The sequence below is a fragment of the Megalopta genalis genome, chromosome 17 (assembly GCF_051020955.1).
Source record: "Megalopta genalis isolate 19385.01 chromosome 17, iyMegGena1_principal, whole genome shotgun sequence".
Classification (NCBI taxonomy): Eukaryota; Metazoa; Arthropoda; class Insecta; order Hymenoptera; family Halictidae; genus Megalopta; species Megalopta genalis.
The window spans coordinates 5580282-5599579 of NC_135029.1; the positions used below are offsets into that span (position 1 = coordinate 5580282).

Genomic DNA, 19298 nt, shown 5'->3' on the forward strand with positions numbered 1-19298 from the left:
ATACATTTATCAATATACAATATTATATTTTTTGCCGCTACTATGAAATATCTATTGTAATTGAATATAATACTGCTTAAATAAGGATAATTTTTAGAAATCAAACACAAAGACGTGTTCGTTGAAGACGTGTCTTCTTCATAAATCTGACGCAATCATAAAACAATGAATCCTTTTGTATAATTGTTATTATTTTAATTTCATATTTTATGTCGTACAATTACGTTAGTTTGCGTAACAACTGTGGACAATGCGTAAAGATATCTAACTGAAATAAATATTCTATAAATTAATTACAATAATCAACGTTTTGTAAAATTCCTATTGCAGAGAATATCGGCATAGCAGGACATCGCGTGTTCGATAAAAAGCGCAACAAAAACTAACCCAGTGTTAATCATTTCATGGTTGTTTGAAGAAAAAATTTAATTTTCGTTTGTCAACTTCGCCGAATGTTTTGATCGAAACAGATGGTGGTCGATGATAGTGAGTGCCGCTGATTAAAAGCGGCGTATTTTCGCGTCTATTCACGAATCACCGTGCCCGTTAATGGGATTGGAAACAGTGAGTGACGCCGAGCGGGGTGTGAGATCGGTTCAGTCGTTCGTCTGTTCTCTCATGGTTCCGCGCGGGCTTCACGCCGACGCGACGCGTCGCGCGTCCGTAAGCGACCGGCCCGACCCCGTACATTTTCAATTTTAAAGGTTTAAATACCACGAACGGGCTTTTCAAAACCCGCCTTTTGTCGCTACAAGCGTCGATAATTTATTTCAGCAAAAACTCACTGTCTCGGAAATAACCGAAGCACCGTCGAACAAGGTCCGCACGACGGGAGAAAACCAGTTGGCCCTGGACCGGTCGCGGTCCGAGGGGAGAGCCCCGATAATATATAGATCAGAAATCGGCAAATGGAACGAAACGTTGCTCGAGGATCTTTGACCGAATAAATTACAGCGTTGAACGGCTCGATAAGGAAGCGATTTCCTGGATAGAGAATGAGAATCGGTCTCCGTAGACTACTCGATCTCAATTTCCCGATCGATAACCGTGCCATGTAAAGTACGATTTTCTGAACTTTGCCTCGGAGCCGACTTCGAAACGTCCCTTGTCTCGCAGGGTTTACAACGGACGATCGGTCAACGAGAATTAACTGGAACATTTATATTCTTGACACGCAATGTTTATTTGCTTCCGTGTGCGTTCTCTTTATATGTCTGTGTGTTTGTGTTTGGTCGGGTTCGTGTGCAGCCCTTTACCGTTGGGCATTAAGCTGTTCGGATTAGGCTGCCCTACGAGGAGAAACTTGCTCCGCAAGATTAACCTATTCCGGAGCTTTATAGAAACTCTGCGCTACCTGGATTACCGCAGCCACCGAAATCTCACTTGCCAGTACACCACTGCCCGCTACGGATACGTAGAATCCCAAACAGATGTTTCCATTTACGCCCTTCTTTGTTACAAGCGATCAGATCTGAGCCGCTCTCTCTTGAATCGCGCCGTATCGGGACAATCGACTTCAATAAATTTGTTCCGTGTACGAGCGTTACTCTATTCCCAACATTTTTTCTGTCTCTGTCACTGTAAACTTTTTTCATTCAGAAAACTTATGAAATTTCGTCATTTGTTAAAGTTTATTGGGATTGTTATTTTAATTCAAAATATGATCACTGAAATATTTATGCAAAATAAAAATTGCCTACATCAATTGCACGAAAAGAGAGTTATATATAGATGTATTTCTCCTTTTAATATTTTCAACACATTGAGAAGAGTATGGCAAGATTCGTATATTCTTCTAACGTCTTCACCGTTCTGTATTTCACTGAATCATTTATGCCATAAGTGTGGATTGAGTCATTTTGATCCATCTGACAGTTTTTATTTCAAATAACATTGTTTAACAATTTCATTCGCTGTCAAGCCGCAACTATTTCATCTGTTTATATGTTTTAAGAGGATTTTTCATTACAGTTCAGCTTTTAACATTTTCTAATTACATGTCGAGACAGATTCAATATTTGGGTGATCTTATTCCAATATATATTACCTCAATTACGTTATAAAAAATATTGATTTAATGAATAATGATGCAAACTTGTACTTATTTAACTTACTTATTTTGACGATTCAATGATTTTCAAAGCAAGAAAATGCGTGTTCTTCGTGAATCGACGAAGAACAGTAAGAACAGTAAGAATTTATTATATCAATACTTACACAATATCCTATCTATACTTCGTTAATATCAGAGATATTTCGCGTCAAGTCAGAACAAAGACAACATTGACAGCTCACGTCTCCAAACTGGTATTAAAAGGAAATATATATATATATATATATATATATATATATATATATATATATATATATATATATATTATAGCTGTCAATGTTGTCTTTGTTCTGACATGACGCGAAATATCTCTGATATTAACGAAGTATAGATAGGATATTGTGTAAGTATTGATATATATATTATGACACGGCGCGCAAAAAATTCAATCGAAATGTATTAGATAAGCCCGTAATCTTGGGCAACTTTCTGCCATCTTTCGGTTAGTTTCGGTGTTCCGCTCTCGAAAAAGTTTGCAAATTTTTGAACGAAAAATTCCGCCACATTGAAAGCAAACGGGAAAACTTTTTGGTCATCGTAATAATATAACGAATTCATTGAAAATTTTTGGAACTTCGAACGGTGTTTGTTCGCATTTGTGTACCTCCTCAGCCGACAAGCTGGATCTTCTTTCGGCAAACACTTTTTGACAATTTCTTGTCGCCTTCGATAGCGTTGATTTGATCGTTGAAAGTTCGACGATCCGTGCCTTGCCACCGACTGAGATTCGGTAAATCGGGGGAACACGCGAAAACAATGTCACGACGAGAAAGAAAGATTAGGCTCGACGCTTGTGTCGATACCGCGAGCACAGCCATCCATCAACGCGAGAACTCGAAAAATGTTTAGATCAAAGGAGATCAATTACTTTCGCTTTGCTTCCGGTAAATTTGTATTCGATGCAACTTGTTCATATGTTCATGATGCAGCACGTCACGTTCCATAGACGTCAAAGCATTCATGGGGTTTCCGAAATTTCATTGAATTTCTGTAGTCCGCAACGAATAGAGTTGAATGCGGAATGCTTGCGCGGAGCGATATTGTTTTTGGCACATTATTCGGAAAGCAGAAATGGGAAACCGAGCATTTGTTACTTGCGGCCGAACGTAACATTTGTGAAGCCTGTAATTTCAGCTGTACGCGCGTCTGGCTATGTATATTAGTGCGGAGGTGGAAAGGGGTCACGCGCAGAACGCATATTACACTACTACACGGTTAATATATTAGCACATTCCTTCCTGAGCAATATGGTTCTTTTGTGTCTCCGTGTGATAAAGTTGAACGCGCAACTATACATACCGTCTAAATATTGCGTGTTACGCAAATAGAACCTGTATTTTACAGCCGGACGTTCGACGAATGGAAATTCGATGGCTCGTTGGTTTTGCACTTCAAAAATACAGTGACCCACAATAATATTCGTACACCTTTTAAAAGGCAATAACTTTTTTCACACTGGGTTAAATAACATGAAAACTTTTTTTTAGATGACAGAAAGACTAGTCTACTAAAGGACGACTAAAATATTCTTTTTTAAATTTTGCTACTACCTAGAATGACGAAAGAATTAAAACAAATCGCGTTTTTTAACTTTTTGAAGAAACGATTTTTATTCTTTTTGTCATTGAGAGTAATAGCAAAATCATTAAAAAGGATTGTATCATGTAAAAAAATTAAAATCGTTTAGACCAGTTTTCAAAAAGTTACTGCGTTTTAAGGGTGTGACTGTTGCAAATTGTCTTTCTCATTCGAGTAGTTTAGAAAATTATTTAGCTCGAATTTCTGAGATCCCGAATACATTATTCTAATGTATAAATTTTGTTAATGTCTTATAGCACGAAAAACGTTGATTAATCTTAAAACCATGTGCTTTTGCAGAAATTAATATGTCTGTGAAAAGCCCAAACTGCATACTTTGAGTGTAGAATATTAAATGGTGAAAAAAATTATATTAATCGTCACAACTGGTGAAATAATTTGCCCATTGAAACAGAAACCAACGTAGTCAAAAGTTCCTTTTCATTGAGTAAAGAATATGTAGCAATTATTTGAGAATTTAACCAGTTCGAAAAACTCTCTACCCTGCACGAACAATGTTTTTTGTTCTACAACTAACTCTGGTTTAGTAGTTGCGGTTTGCTAGCGTAGAAGTTCTACATGTAGCTCGTTCTGCATTGCACACAATGGCACTCGAGAGTGCGTTGCGAGATGCGGAACAATCCCTCGTTTATGCACCCTTGAGGATCATGTAGATTCGGGCATTAGTTCGTAAGAATCTCCATAATATCTCTTAGGTTCAGTACAATACGATACGGATGCAAATATCAATTTACAAATCAAGTTTTCCGCTGTCAGGTTTCACCGTCCCGACACGATTACTCACAAGTTCCACATTCCTCATTACGATTCTCTATTAACAAATCTGTATAATTTGCTATGAATTGGATGAACGACAATTCAATATGTAAAATTTCACACGATTCGGCGATATTTCCAGAGGAATAAGGGAAAATAATATGCCACGAACTGTCAAAGAGATGTTGCTTATACGTTGTCAGATGAAACCGGTTCGACTGTTGCGATCCAAAAGTTCTATCTTCGAATAACTCCGATCTGAAATAAGTTTTCTACGGAGACGGATCAATTTTGGAAACTTTCCGAAGAATAATGCAGAACAAGTGATAGGAAGAATGCAATAGAATGAGAGGATCGACAGTTCCCCGCGCGGTCGAAGAATATGAAACTAAAATATCGTGCCATGTGCCTGCTAACTCATGTTACAGTTTACTGAAAAATATTTCGACGTTCGAACCGTACTACAAAGGAAAGTTATCAAAAGTCATTAGTAGACTGCGGATTTTTGTGCAAACTAAGCATTTCTTTTGCACGAATCACAAGATTTCGGAATTACATAGACATTTATTTCTTTCCTTAATAATTTTAATCAGTTGAAAGCAATGGAACAATATTTTCAAATTCTGTAAATGTATTTGCTGTTTTATAGACGATTCATTCTTTTTTGTCATAAATGCATCAAATCCATGGTCTAATCGTTAGTTTCTCAAAAAATTCATCAACTTCCATTCACGTTGGATAATTGAAAGAATTTCATTCGCCTGTTTCCGGCAATATTGTAAAATGAACAAATTTGACATTCGAAAGGATGCACTTTCCGAAATTATGTAATTAAAAAATTGTTCGCATTTACGCGCGACAGATCTATCAAACACACGTTTTCGTGTACTGGAACCGGGCGATTAATGAAACGTCATTCACTGTTTGCGAACAAAGCTCCGCGATATTACATTTTTGACACTAATCGAAAAATTGTTGAGAAATATGAAGTCCGCGTTTCGCAGAAATATATTCCGATATTATATGAACAATTCGTTGGAAAATGCTGGTACACGCATCGGATATAAAATTGTTTAAAACGAATCGGTCGAATGGTATTAATAAAACGACTGTATTCGTCCGACTTTAAAATCGAAACTGTGATTTCGGACCGGTGGCAATACGAATTTTTGTTCATTAGTCGAACCATGAATATGTGCATTATTATAACGTTGCTTTGAAACGATAAAACGCGTGGCGAATGTTTCAATTAACACAGTTATTTATAACTATCTTTTCAATTATAATGAAAACCATTTTACACTATTTGTATTACTGAATTGAAAATGCGTTTCGAAAGAAACATTTTTATATAGGTATCAGTAAATTGGATCTTACAATTAGAATTCTGCAAAAATCAAGGTTCATCATTTAGCGAAAATTGACAATTAGGCTGACATACGTAATACACAATTGATAATCTTGATATCTTTTATTATACTCCACGAAATCTGTCAACTTGAATGATAAAGTTTCGACATCTAATTTCTTACACTTTTTTTGCTAGGGCCTATAGAATAGTTATCGTATCTAGAAGAAGTACGTTAGAAAATATGTTACTTTAAAATAGAATTATAAATGATCATATTTCCATTATTTAAAGTGATCTGAATTTTCCTCTCGTTGGAAATCTCTTTATAAATGAAGATGTGCATGTTGAACTTATCGAACAACGCGGATAGTTTTATTTAAACAACAAATTTTTGTCATCTTAATAATATTTCCTTAAAAAGCATTCAAAGCTATGAAATTTTTATTCTACTCATTTTTGTAGTGCTACTGGCAGTTTTAAAGATATATATAGATGAATAGGGAAACACTTATTTACACACATAAGAGGTGTTCTCGGTCTAAAGAAGCGAATTGTGTTCGATAATAAGAATAGCTTAAAACTTCTTTCAAGATCCCCAAAAGACTTGTACAGTTAAAAAAAATCGGAAAGTACGGATCGTGCGGAAAATCGGATCATTGTGTGAAATAAAAATGTCCCAAGACGATTTTGGAACACAGAAATTAAATAAAAATGAATTGTTTCTTCTAATAATCTTGATCTATTGAAAATAGTGTGACAATATTATTAAAATCTTATAGCTTCACGATTTTACATTTCAGCTACTCAGTTCTGCCATGAATACACAAAACCCGCAGTCTAGCTATTGTTTTACATTTTTGAAACCGATAGACATTTTAAATAGTTCGGAACAGAGTCGCGTCAGAAATTTCGAGCACTTTTGTTTTCCTCTGCCAGCAGTTTCACGGAGGAACGGCCAGCTTAAAGATAACCTCGAGCATACAGGAACACCAAATGGAAGTAAGGTCGGTTTAGGAACGATAATTGGCGCGAAGGCGAACGTCCCATCCCTTTCCGTCGCGCCTCCGACAGAATTTCGTAGACCAGGGACGAAATTTGATTTGCAAATTCAGTTGAATCCCCTTCGCCTCCTCGATTCCTAGTCATCCCTTCTTTCACGGTGGTAACCGCGCAGGATATACGCACGCTCCGTGATGTTGTCCTGCAGGACGCCCTCTGGGCCCCGTGGGAGAGGAGGCCGAGAAAAGACGCGTCGCATGAATTTTAATTTCACTTCGCCTCGTCGCCAAGCGCGATGCACTTGGGACAACGTAACGAGCAGCTAAAGTTTTTTGAGGAAAAATTAAAAGTTTCGCCCACGTTCATCGTCCCTCCCATCCACCCCTGCCTCACCGCCCCCACCCATCATCCCCCGTTTCTTTACCCGCCTCTCCTTCGGCTGACAAGCTACACTCGTGGGCCAGAAACGTACTTCGCCAGACCGAAACCGTGCCGTGCCGCGGCCATGCCTCGCCGTAACGTCTAGTAAAGTAATTAAGCTGGCGAGTTGTTGAGACCGAGTAACTTCTGATGGAACTTGATTTATTTTCTGTGTGTTTGAATGTATTCGTTGTCCGATCGCGAACGTGGTCTCTCTCCTTCGGTACGCTGCCGCAGTCGCGAACGACACTGATTCCGTTAATAGCCAGGTAGAATCTGCCTCTGTTAAACTTCAAGAAACTCCTGTAATGGTTTCAATGGATCTTGGTAATGTTCCATTACGCGCGTACGGTAGCAGATGCTGAATGTGCTGCTGGTTTACGAAAATGTAGACAGAATTGAGCAGAAAGTACTCAAGTTCATCCTGCGGAGGGTGCGGTTTGGCGAAAGCTATTTCTCGTCGAGAGAATATGTTGTTTATTGAAGTAGATGGATGATAAGAAAGTAATGAGTAATTTGTTTCCAGTTTCTTTTGACAGTTAATTCTATTTTTCACGTTTCATGTAACTCCAAATGATCTGAGGATTATTCTAGAAAAACCTTGGAAGTCACTTTCCTGAAAATTGTTAATCGACTGGGGAAAGGCTTTGCTTCGAATTTTCAACGAATAGGTCACATCAAATTCTCATTGCTTAATTAAATGGGCCAATTGTAATGAATAATTTGTATGTTATTCTATGCGTATTTGCACTGTATTGGCCCATTTACACCATGTTAGATCGGTGTGAAAACAATGGCTAAAATCTTCCGCCTTCGTGAAATAAATACTTAGTAATACTGATTCTAAATAGCTAAAATCTTTCGCCTTAATGAAGTAAGTACTTGTTAACACTAACTCTACAAGTATTCAAATTGTAAGGACATTTTTATCCGAAATCATTATATTTTAATCATTTTAGTACACATTAATGTAAAAATTGTAAAAGATCCAAGTAAATTCAATCTTACAATTACTATAAGACAACAACAAAATATTTTATACATACTGATGCACAACAGACAGCAATTTTGCATTGTATTCTCCTGTGTCCACTTAAATCTAAAGTGACAGGAGGCGGTAACACTGATAGAACGTGTTTGCAACAGTTAAAAATGTTGTCTGATTCGTAGCTTCGTGTGAACGAGCGCCCGGAAGATAATCGACGTCACCTGATTTCATTAATTTGGTCCTAATATTTAATTTGTATCCATTTGTTCAGAACACGTACGTGTCCGTAATATAAGATATGCTTTGCTTAAAATACGTATAAAGTATGCCCTTAATCTATAAAATTTCAATCGAATTTAATTATATATTAAACGATGCGTTTAGAAAAGTATTAAGAAAATCTTATCAAAGGGAACTATCGGATAATGTCTATGCACATAGAAACGTTGTTCGTGGAAAAGAAATCCGAGTTTCCTACACACGGTTAAACGTCGGTGAAGCCACTAATTCGAAAAGGTAGAACCAACGATCTAGCAAATTACACAGCATGTTAAAGAAGAGAAAGCTTGTTCTCGTTAACAAAGAAGGAATTGCTATCCACCATCGGAACGCTTGACCACATGCAGAAGTTGTAACTCGAGAAAGCTTTTGATGTCGAGTCGACGCAATCCGCCGGCATCCAACAGAAGACGGAAGTGAGGACGCGCGCGTGCGCTCTGCGCCGAGAGGTGGGCGGATTTGCAAGCCAGATTGAAATTTTGAAATTTAAATCTTCCCGAGACTTGAGCTTAAAAAGTCCGGAGCCTCCCCCGAAGGAACAAATGTATGTATATCAATACAAGAAAAGCCTTGCTAATTGTCGAGCGATTTCGCCCTAGGCCAGACAATTCCGAGAACAAGCGATCTTTTTGAACGGCGGACTTGTTTCGTATTCTCTTGTGTGCCGTAGGACCGGCATCGTTGTTGGCAGTTTAACGTGCCTCTAATATGTTGATAAACCGTTACCGTATTCATAAAGAAATTACGTTTGATGACGCTCGTCGAGCCAAGACGACGCTTTGAACAAATGTTTACGTCACCGGGTCATAATGGCGCATGAATATTTGCGATCGCGGATGATCACAGGTAAGCAATCAAACATTTACGCGCGTCCCGTGAGAAATAATAGATAAAACGGCATTTTATAAACTATGTCGTCGCGGATCAGGACGGCGCGAGATTATTGCTTCGGATCTTGACTGCGACGAATTTGAATAGCGATAACGACTGGGTTTACAACAAGAATAGCTTTACTAACGAAACTTTAGCAATATTTGAAGTTTCTATCCCAATCGCAAAAACTGAAGTAAAATGGAAATTTCGATCATTAACGTTAGATTGGTTTTTACGTTTCTCAAATGTATATTGGATTTCTATAATTACTTTACGACTACAATCTTGTCTATTAACTCTGTGCAGCTCGCTGTGGCTTATCAATGTTTCTTAATTTCGCTTCATTTTTAATCGTACCTTGTTCTGTTATGCACTTCAATTTTTAAATCTCACTTCCCGCATCAGCGTAACTCGCCTCTTCGAAAATGGTAAATTCGTTGTTGATTTATGTCTAAAAGTTTCGTTCCTAAGTTCCATGGGGCTAACCTACTCTTGTAGTAATATCGAAGTTTCAAAAAGACATGCAAAAAGCTTTACCTTGTCAATTGAATTTTTCTCATTATTCAGTACGCGATTGCTATACGGTCTCGCTAGATTTCATTATAAGAGAGATGACTTCGAAACGACATTACGCAATAAAAGACGAGCCAATATTCTGTCTAAATTCCTCCGAGCAAGTTGAATAAAAATTTCACAGCAATAAAGCGAGTTATCGGATCGCAACATTTACTTTGCTGTCAATTGAATGCAAGAGCGGATATTTTAATCGTCGATTGGAAGAAATAAATGAATATCGATTTGTCTAGAAACACGAGTACAAATCTGCTGGATTTATTCCGTACGCCCGAAAGATTCTGTTACACATGAAACCACTTTGGTTCGCCGACGATATTCCGTCCATCTCGTAGCCGGCGTTGACGAACCGCGGCATTTTCTCCTGATTCGCCGTTTTCCCCGAACTCGTACATATCTTTCCCTGTGTACTCGTCGGGTTGTGAAGCAACTCGTTACTTTACTTTGTTCTTTGAATTGGATAGTTTGCCATTAGCAATCATAACAACGTCCTTTGGTCCATACCTCGAGACTGATGGAGACGACGGAGAGGGTGCCAAGCAAGGAGTTGGGGAGAGTTTGTTTATTCAAGATTCCGCGTTACCCTCTTCGCGCTACCGACAGAGGTTAGCCTTGTTTTCCGCCCACGTAGTCCGTGTTAATTTCCATTTTTATTGCAAAGTCAATTGCATCCCCTCTCCGTAGCCCAACGTTCTCCACTTAACCCGTCTATTCTATATTAACTTCGCATGTATTTCCGATTCGCTATCACCTACCGTCACGGATATCACAACTGGCACCATCGGTCGTTTAACTTTCGTGTCATGAGTACTGGTTCCGAATGATCGACTTACCTGAAACATAAAGAAATGATTTCGTTAGAAAAGAACAGTCAACGAAGGTAGGGCAGAGTTTACGCGTATTGACCTTAGCACGCTAAGGGAGGGTCGGAAAATGTGTACAGAATTTCAGACACATGTTTTTGTTCTAAAAATATTCGATCTATAATTTTTTAATATTTGATTTTGCATTAATAGGTATCTAAATGTATCGTTTCACAGTATTGTATAAATAAATACAGCTCGAACAGAAAAAATAATATTCATAGCACTTTTTCGTACATGGATATATGGATATACCTTAAGCGTTCTACGTTCTGGTTGTCTTCTTGCTTAGTTTAGTTATTTGTGCTAAGTGTGACGTATGAAATTAAATTAAATTATCAATATGTCCGAATCAAATAAAACGCGGTCACGAATATATATTTTTACTTGTTTATTATAATCTATTAGAGTTCGCGACCGAGAACAAATGTAAATGGTCTTCAAATATTAATTTTTGTATAAAATTAATATCAAGGTTGTATCGATCCCAACGATCTATTTTGGATTGTTTCTTGTTTAATTCCTTCCAAAGATTAATAAAGATCTAAACAAATATTTCTTACAATTTGATTTGGAAAATATAGGCCAGTTCCTTTGTTCAGTATTGTTGATGTTAAAACGATACTTATGAAAAAGTTGGCATCATTGAAAGAATTATAAAAATCCAATTACGTCCAGTTTGGAAACATTGTGGTGGTAAAATGAATGTAGAAATGTTGAGTATTAAATTGGAGTTGCAGTAAAATTGTAAGGATACACGAGACAGAAGCGACGAACATTATAGTTATACTATAACAGCACTGCAAACCATAATGCTTCATCACTGCAACACACGTTGCCTAAGCAAAACATTCCTGGGTATAACTAATCGAAATTTCAATCGAAACGCCCATGTAAACACAGATAACATAATAAACACTGTTGGTACGCCAATAACGTTGAATAGAATGAAATTTGTGCTGAATATATTATGATAGAATTGCAGCAATGATTCGCTAAATAAACAAGAAACTAATGAAATATAAAAGTCGAAGTCTGTTACGATTCGCCTCATATAAACCAAATTTGGGTAGATGATCGAATAATGAAATAGTATGGATTATAAATTCAAAATCATATGCCTGTTGCAAGATCTCACGCAATAACCAAAAATTAATGAGGTCTGCAGTATGTAAGGGTTTCTGCGCTGCGTACCGTCGGCTTGTTCGACCTACATGTAACCGGTTACATTAAATACTAAAATGAAGGAGCTCGCTATATTTTGAGCACGGCTGAGTTTACGGTGGAAGTAACATTTTCGGTAATGTAATCTTATCATTTACGTAATATAATCACGTAAAATATCAGTTACGTATCATTTCGTATCACTACGAAAATGTTTGCCGAATCTTTTCGAACACCGTTTCGGTTACACATATTTTAATTGTATTTCACAATTCAAGAACCACAATTAGCCACGTGTCCACAATTTTCTGCAATCGGCGAAGTACCCTGAAATTTAGCGACGACGATTGACACTCGTCGCTACAACGATTGACGAATAGATAAATTTCATAATTCGTAGATAGACAAAATTCGAACAGTCTTCGGACAGGTAAACAGTTGTCCGATATTGTCTTTTGCATTGATAGTTGTTTATTTTGCTGATTCTCTTCATGTGTCATACACTTACTTGCTGTTTAAGAACAATCGTGGTACAGTAATTTCTCCCTAATTCGCGTTCAGATTGCGCACAAAAGTGGACAATTTGGGAAGAGGAAATACGGTTATTCGAGCCTTTTTATAGTTATCGACAATCGGTAACTATAAAAACGAGTCGCAAGGCTCGAACAATCGTATTTCCTCTTCCCAAATTGACCATTTTTGTGCGCAATCTGAACGCGAATTAGGCAAAGGTTACTGTATTTCTCAACCGTTCTAAATAGATCGTAGAGTGACGTATTCAAATATAGTCGAATGTCATAATGTTATTGCAAATTCTAGAATAGAAGAGAACATCCTCGACCGCGAAGAGCTAACTTTCGCACAACAGTTGCACCTGAATAAACGTTGAACCAGAATCACGATACCGCCGAGATGGAGCAGCAACGTTTAACGTTTCTTTAATGGTCCATCGTTCAAGCAAGCAGGTGTGAAGAAGATACGCCGCGAAATAATTCTAAAACCTACCCCGATCCCTGCGAAACACTTGTAAGGACTTGACGACCGATAAATTTTCGAGATGCCCGCCCTCCGTCGTCCGAAGGACGGAAGAAGGTAGGCCGTAAAAAGGAAGTAAGAAATATCAATGCACACTGGCAGCGTTTCGTATTACTCAGAAACTGATACGACCATCGGCGACAATCGAGCGTGAGGAACGATATTAGCAATAAAGGCGTAAATAAGTTCGAAGTACCCTTTCTCGCAACTTTTATGTCAACCGCCAGTATCGGGCTGAAATCATTCATAAAAGATGCCCGTATAACTGTTCGATTCAAATGCCCTACTAACACCAGCGAATCAATTTAACAGCGGGAATACTCTGTGGAGTATAAAAGTCGCTGGAAAAAAATGCTTTCAGAATTTTTAGCACGCGACGTAAAAATGGCGAGCGTAGCTGCGAAACTAACTGGGACGAAAGTAGAAAGTGCTCGTAAACTTTGAAAATTCAGGACAATATTGATTTGTAAAGTTACAAGAAGCACTTGCAAATGTTTGATTAGAATATCCGAAAAGAATAAATTCTTCATACGATGAGGAAGGATTAGCAAATTTGAGTATCTTTAATAGGAAGCATTTTATCAGCTGCGAAATTAATGACACGTTTTCGATAAGGATGCGATACTTCATTTTTGAGCTAACAAAGTATTACGAGCACATCTCCGTGGATGCAAGGAAAAAGGCTGCATGTCACAATTTCGATAAATTTTAGTGTATGCTTTAATCGAGCTGTTGAACGTAGGATTTACCTATTTGTCAGAAAACAAATCATGAAATCAAATTCGAAAGGTTTAAGAATAATAGAAAACGGAGAAACGCTGCTAATATGAAGCATTACGAATCAGAATTTTAAGCGACAATAACTGGAAAGTGAAATCATGTGGCGTTCTTCTTTGAAAGGCACAGATTTATACTATAACTTTCTGCGTAAAATGTTCTAGTATGAAAAAATTACTGCCCAGCAATTGAAAAGAAAATTCCAACTATACAATAGAGTGCATCAACTGTAGGAAATTTTCTTATAAAAAGTTTTCTCTTGTGAAAATATGTAGTTATGCATACATAATACAGTATAAAATGAATTGCCCAAACATGCACGCGCACACCACGTTAATTCGCGATGAGAACCACAGAATGACATGAATTTTGAATACACTCGATGGCAGAAAAATGTGCGAAGAACAGCGAACGCTAAATTGAAGAGATTTCGCGTATCTAGTTATTTTCTATATTCGCTCGCAGGTTGCGATTAAGTTTGATGGAGAATAGGTCTGGTACGGAGTGAATATTGCACGGGACGCGACGTGCACGGTCTGCAATATTTTCGAGAGAGGTTCGGAACATTATGGGCGGCCGAATACGGAATTCAATTGATTGGGGACATTCAGCGACAAACGCGAGATACCGTCCTTTTGATTCGGCTAGACAGAAGGTGAGGTATTCGTATTGGACATATTGAGTACTACACAGTATGAAACCGGAACCCTCCACCATGGAGCACCTACAGAGGCAGAACCATAACGGAGTATAATTCAGTACAGTTCTGGTATGTCTGTATAGTACGTACTCCATTCTCCGACAATGTTACGTGCACGCTCCCTGTGTCCTACTGCAATGTCCTGCTATAATGCATTAAACCTGAGTAGAACACTATTTATATGCCCTATATGGGCAAAGGTATATAAAGTACCTGACCTCCGTCAGTTCATGTGCTCGAGTTGCATGCACGACAGAGTCTCGAATCGCATTAAAGGACTGCGCCGCCATTGCTTTCGCAACGCGGAAATCAGAGGAGCTTGTTAGCTCGAAAAGCGAACGGACGAGCGAGCGAGCAAGCGGTTCGGAAGACTTTCGTTTCTCGATCGGCGCACGTGAAAATTTCGTTTCGAAGCCGCATATTAAATTTCATTCACCGGCCGGTACGATCCACTGTCCGAGCCATCGAGAGCGATCCGACGAGCGACTTTTCACAATGGAACGTCTCCGGCGACCAGCAGCTGCACTTCATAAATCATCGGGAGCAACATAGCCGCGCGCGTACAGCGAGACGGAAACGAATTTCCGCCTATATCAGCACACGGGATTTCCTGGCCGACGAAAACCCGCGGGCGGTATATTTGTTTGAAGAAACAAGCCCGCGCACGACGATTTATCACCTATTAACTGACAAACGAACTGTCACTGCTCCGCCGAGAGGAATGTCCACGTAATTCGCGGAACAGCGCTACACTGTCTCCGCAGATGACATCTCAGATTATGTCCGAGGCAAGGGAAAAGGGATGGTCGGAGTTTCTGGCGGCGTACGGACCCCTCGCGCGCTCCATGCTCCACGTTCCCGTGCTTCCGCCTCCAGGAAACAGGGGAGCGAGCTTCATTTATCTTGTTAGGGATCGCATTGCATCCCGACAAATGCAACATCGCCGGCAGAACGCATCGCTGAATAAACTTTCGAAGTAACGCCGGGGCCCGTCGAATAAACGCCCGAGGGTCGCACCGCATCGCATCGCATCGTGGTAAGCAGCTTTTTGCGCGAGCGATGAAAACCCAGAATCAACCGTGAAAATGTAGGATACAAGGCCGACGCTGTTCCCCCGCAGCGCGATGAAAAGTGTGCGACATCCGTCACTCCGTTCAGTTTCCGGGAACAAGTGGGAATTGCATTATTTAAGAACCGCGGGCAGATATCAGGCACTTCGAGCGAGCTACGAGCCCGGCTTTCTATTACGCGCGCGTTCCGAGAAATCAACGAAAAACCGAGGGAGGAAGATGGTTCGACGGGACGCGGAAGACGACGCGTTTCGATGCTGCCGGTTCAAGCATCGGGCCGGGCTCCGCCGGTTTACGCTTCGAAGCCGCTTTAAACGCTGAAGCTGTTTCCGCGGTACGCGTCGAAGCCGACACAGGCTCGCCTCGACGTGCTCGCGACGCATCTATGTATGCATAAATACATATGCATTACGCCTATCCTGTCCTTTCAATGTAAATCTTTGCTTTCACCCATGTCAATCGGGGATACGAGACGGAAATTACAAAACGCCGGTGCACGCAGCATGCCAGTCGATGGGTATTTCCACGTCGGGGAAAAATACGTTACAAATCCAACTTTAACCTCCTCGGGATTCCGGTCACGTAGCCTCGTCCAAAGATATATATCGTATATCGCCCGGCACGTCGGCCCTTCTTCACATACTCCACTTTCGAACCTCATTCCAGCCACTTCGGCCCGCCTCTCGAGCTAATGTCACACGCGTACTGAAAAGTTATACGTCCGCGCGGCCAGAAGCCAAATAGATTTTACTTATCTAGCGATTTTAATACTGGTCCAATGCATACGTAACTGCCGCGTTAATCCGGGAAACTTCGCACGAGAAATCATTCGATTCAAAAAATTTGAGAAGTTTTGTCTATTCCACAATTTTCTTATGTAACAACACATCTGCCAGCTCGTTCTACAATAATTTTTTAAGATGATGTATTACGAATTACAGTGTCATTCGTATGTCCGACCAGTGACGGACCATTTTCACTAGCCAGCGAGGAATTTCATATTTCGGAGACGATGTACTTGATAATAATTCTCCAGTTAATTTGGCCAAGAGAATGTATCGAAAGTTGAGAAATCGTATAAATTGTTAACTTATATCGTCGGCTGTAAAGCGTATCTCTGTTTGCATAAATCAGTACTTCAAGAAATAATGACTTTTAATGGAAAGCTATCGATAGAAGACTTCACGATGAGCAGCTAAATTAAATCGAGTGACTTTCTAGAACTGTTCCAATGGAATTGCCAGAAATTAACCGCGTAGAATGTGTTAATATAGTAACAAAGCCGTCCTAAAACGTCGTTTTTCGGGAAACCGTGTTTCCGATGTAGCCGGCGATGCATCATGCGAGTCTAGAAATGAATAACTATGTTTACGTGGGAGCAGAACGCGTTAAACGCATTTAAATGTGGAGCAGGTGCGCGGCGTTGTTTGGAAATGGTTTGGTCTCAAGGAACAACAAATATCATATGCACATATTTAGCAGCTGCATATTATTTCAAAACAGTGAGCTCTTGTATCGTAGACCATATTGTTGTTCAACTGTTACTTACGAATTCCGCATCTACTAAATTTTATTTTCACTGTATCAATTTCTCTAGCGGGTTCGTGTATACGCGACGAAATATTTTGCAGCACAGCGTTTCTAACCGTGATTTCCGTATTCTAATAAACGTCCAATGTGTATTCAACCGGGTACGATGCGATAAACTGAGAATTTCCGTGATCAGAATCGCGCAAAGCTCAAACTTCGTCGTACCTCGAAAAAACAGAAACCAAAATTGCTAGATAAATGTTTCACGTATACATTGCTTCATTTTCTAAAGAGGATACAATCTTTTCGCTTCAATGTAAGTTTCGATATCCCCACTCTGCACTGAACACTGACAATTTTACGCCCTTCGAGATTCGTATACCAGAAAACTGAGAAAACGGCTTGAACGCGACAATTTCTAACCGAAAAGCGATAGATTCCGTGGAAGAAATCTAGATTACGAATCGATTACTTTGTAACCCGATCAAGGAGCACTTTAAAACGATTAAAACGCCGCAACCTAAATCTACTTTGCAAATTTAAAGAGCTTTGTGCTCGACGGAGCGAGCAACATGGGTACTCATTTATAATTCATACTAAACATTTCACGAGCAGCAGCGGAACATTCCGACCGCGAGAAGAGCAGCACTCGTCGAAGCAATCGAACGAGAACCTGAATTACGGAAAGTTACGAAACACAGAAAATTTGTCTCGTGGCAAATGCGTTATAAAATAAACCGCACGATATCCGATGGGCAAAGAGAAGCTGTTCGGAAATCTGGGCGAAGATTTTCGTAATCGCGCAGCGATTTGTGTAACGTCGCGGGACATTCGATAGATCAATAGGCACTGAAGAGCAGCCCCTCGCGGATCCACCTGCTTGCAGTTTCGCAGGAATATCAGAGTATCCTTAAACTCCCGATTACCGGCTTTCGAGTTTTGTTCCCGGAGGCGGCAACAGGTTACTGGCACGCGCCGCTTGCCGACTCGTCGAATCGACCACGGGGACGGTCGCGTGTGCGTGTCTGCTCGATTCTCGCGTGTTCGTCTCTCTTTCTCCCGCGCTCTCTCTCTCGCTCTCTCTCTCTCTCTCTCTTTCTCACCGCCTGGCTCGCTCGCTCTAGTTCATTCATTCGATCCTTCGCGCGATCGGTTTCCTCCGGCCGCGAACTTCCTCGAGTGATCCCGATCCGTGAGACTAGCAGGAATACTGTCGGTACTGTCGGCGAACCACAGGCAAATCGGGACGCGGGAACGGTTCGGTAAACGTGAGTATCAATTCTCTAACCTATGATCCATATGCGTGGCTGACCAATGGGTGTCCTACGCCGCCGCACGCACACGTGCCACACGAGGTACAAGGACGTCGAAGGTAACCACGAGGACGATCACCACACAAGGCCGGCGACGTGCGTCGCTCTGCGAACTTCCTCCGCTGCGCGTCACTGGTGTATGTATGTGTGTTTGTGTGGGTGCTGTGTAAAGCGCGGTGCGTAGCGTACATGCGTGTCACCCGCCTCCGCGCCCTCCGGCCAGCGTTCTTTTACTTCCTTCTCCTCCTGGATAACATGCAACTGGACACGGCTCCCTTTTCCTTTGGTCTCACTCCCGGTTACAGTCGATTGCGCCAAACGTCAAACGTTTCTTTTTTTTCTCTGTTCTCGATCTCTGTTCGACGACGATTCGTCCCACTGTCGAGAGAGCACACCGCCACGAGGGGGGTAAACAAGAGGACCTGCGGGGAATAGTGTGGTAGCAAGCCGCGCACGGGAACACAGGCGCGCACAAGTATCTACTTTGCGGACCACCTCGCGTGGAGAAAGGGACGGCTGGATAGGTTCTGTTTCACAGACGTTTTTGGGCGACACGATTTCGAAAAAACACACGCAGCGCGCGGCGTGGCGTGGCGTGGCGTGGCGGCGAGTCGGATAGCTGACTGGCGGAGAGCCGACGACTCTCGTTCGGTCTCGGTTCTCGGTCGTGGCCGTGGGGATCGCTGCTGGCTGGTAACGCGCACGGGTGGATGCCCGCCGGAAGGCTAAAGGGGGCGAGGAGGTAGAAACCGAGGGAGTTGCTTGCTCGAAATCGGTGGTAGGGTAGCGGCGCGGCAGCGGTGGTGGCGAACGTCGGCTCGGCACGACTATCGGAGGGAGAGTAGCTCGCCGAAAGACCAAGCGAGAGGACCGTGCGAAAACTGACAGGAAGGCG

The 19298-nt window shown here is 40.8% G+C and overlaps 1 protein-coding gene across 2 annotated transcripts in view; it reads right to left on the reverse strand.

Annotated features, from left to right (window-relative positions):
• bru3 (CUGBP Elav-like family member bruno 3) overlaps positions 1-19026 on the reverse strand; it is a 492049-nt gene extending 473023 nt beyond the window's left edge. For both annotated transcript variants that reach the window (XM_033483530.2, XM_033483524.2), the window contains exon 1: positions 18379-19026. The gene's annotated coding sequence lies outside the window, so the exon portion shown is untranslated. The remainder of the gene's footprint in view (positions 1-18378) is intronic.
• Positions 19027-19298: the final 272 nt, after the last annotated feature.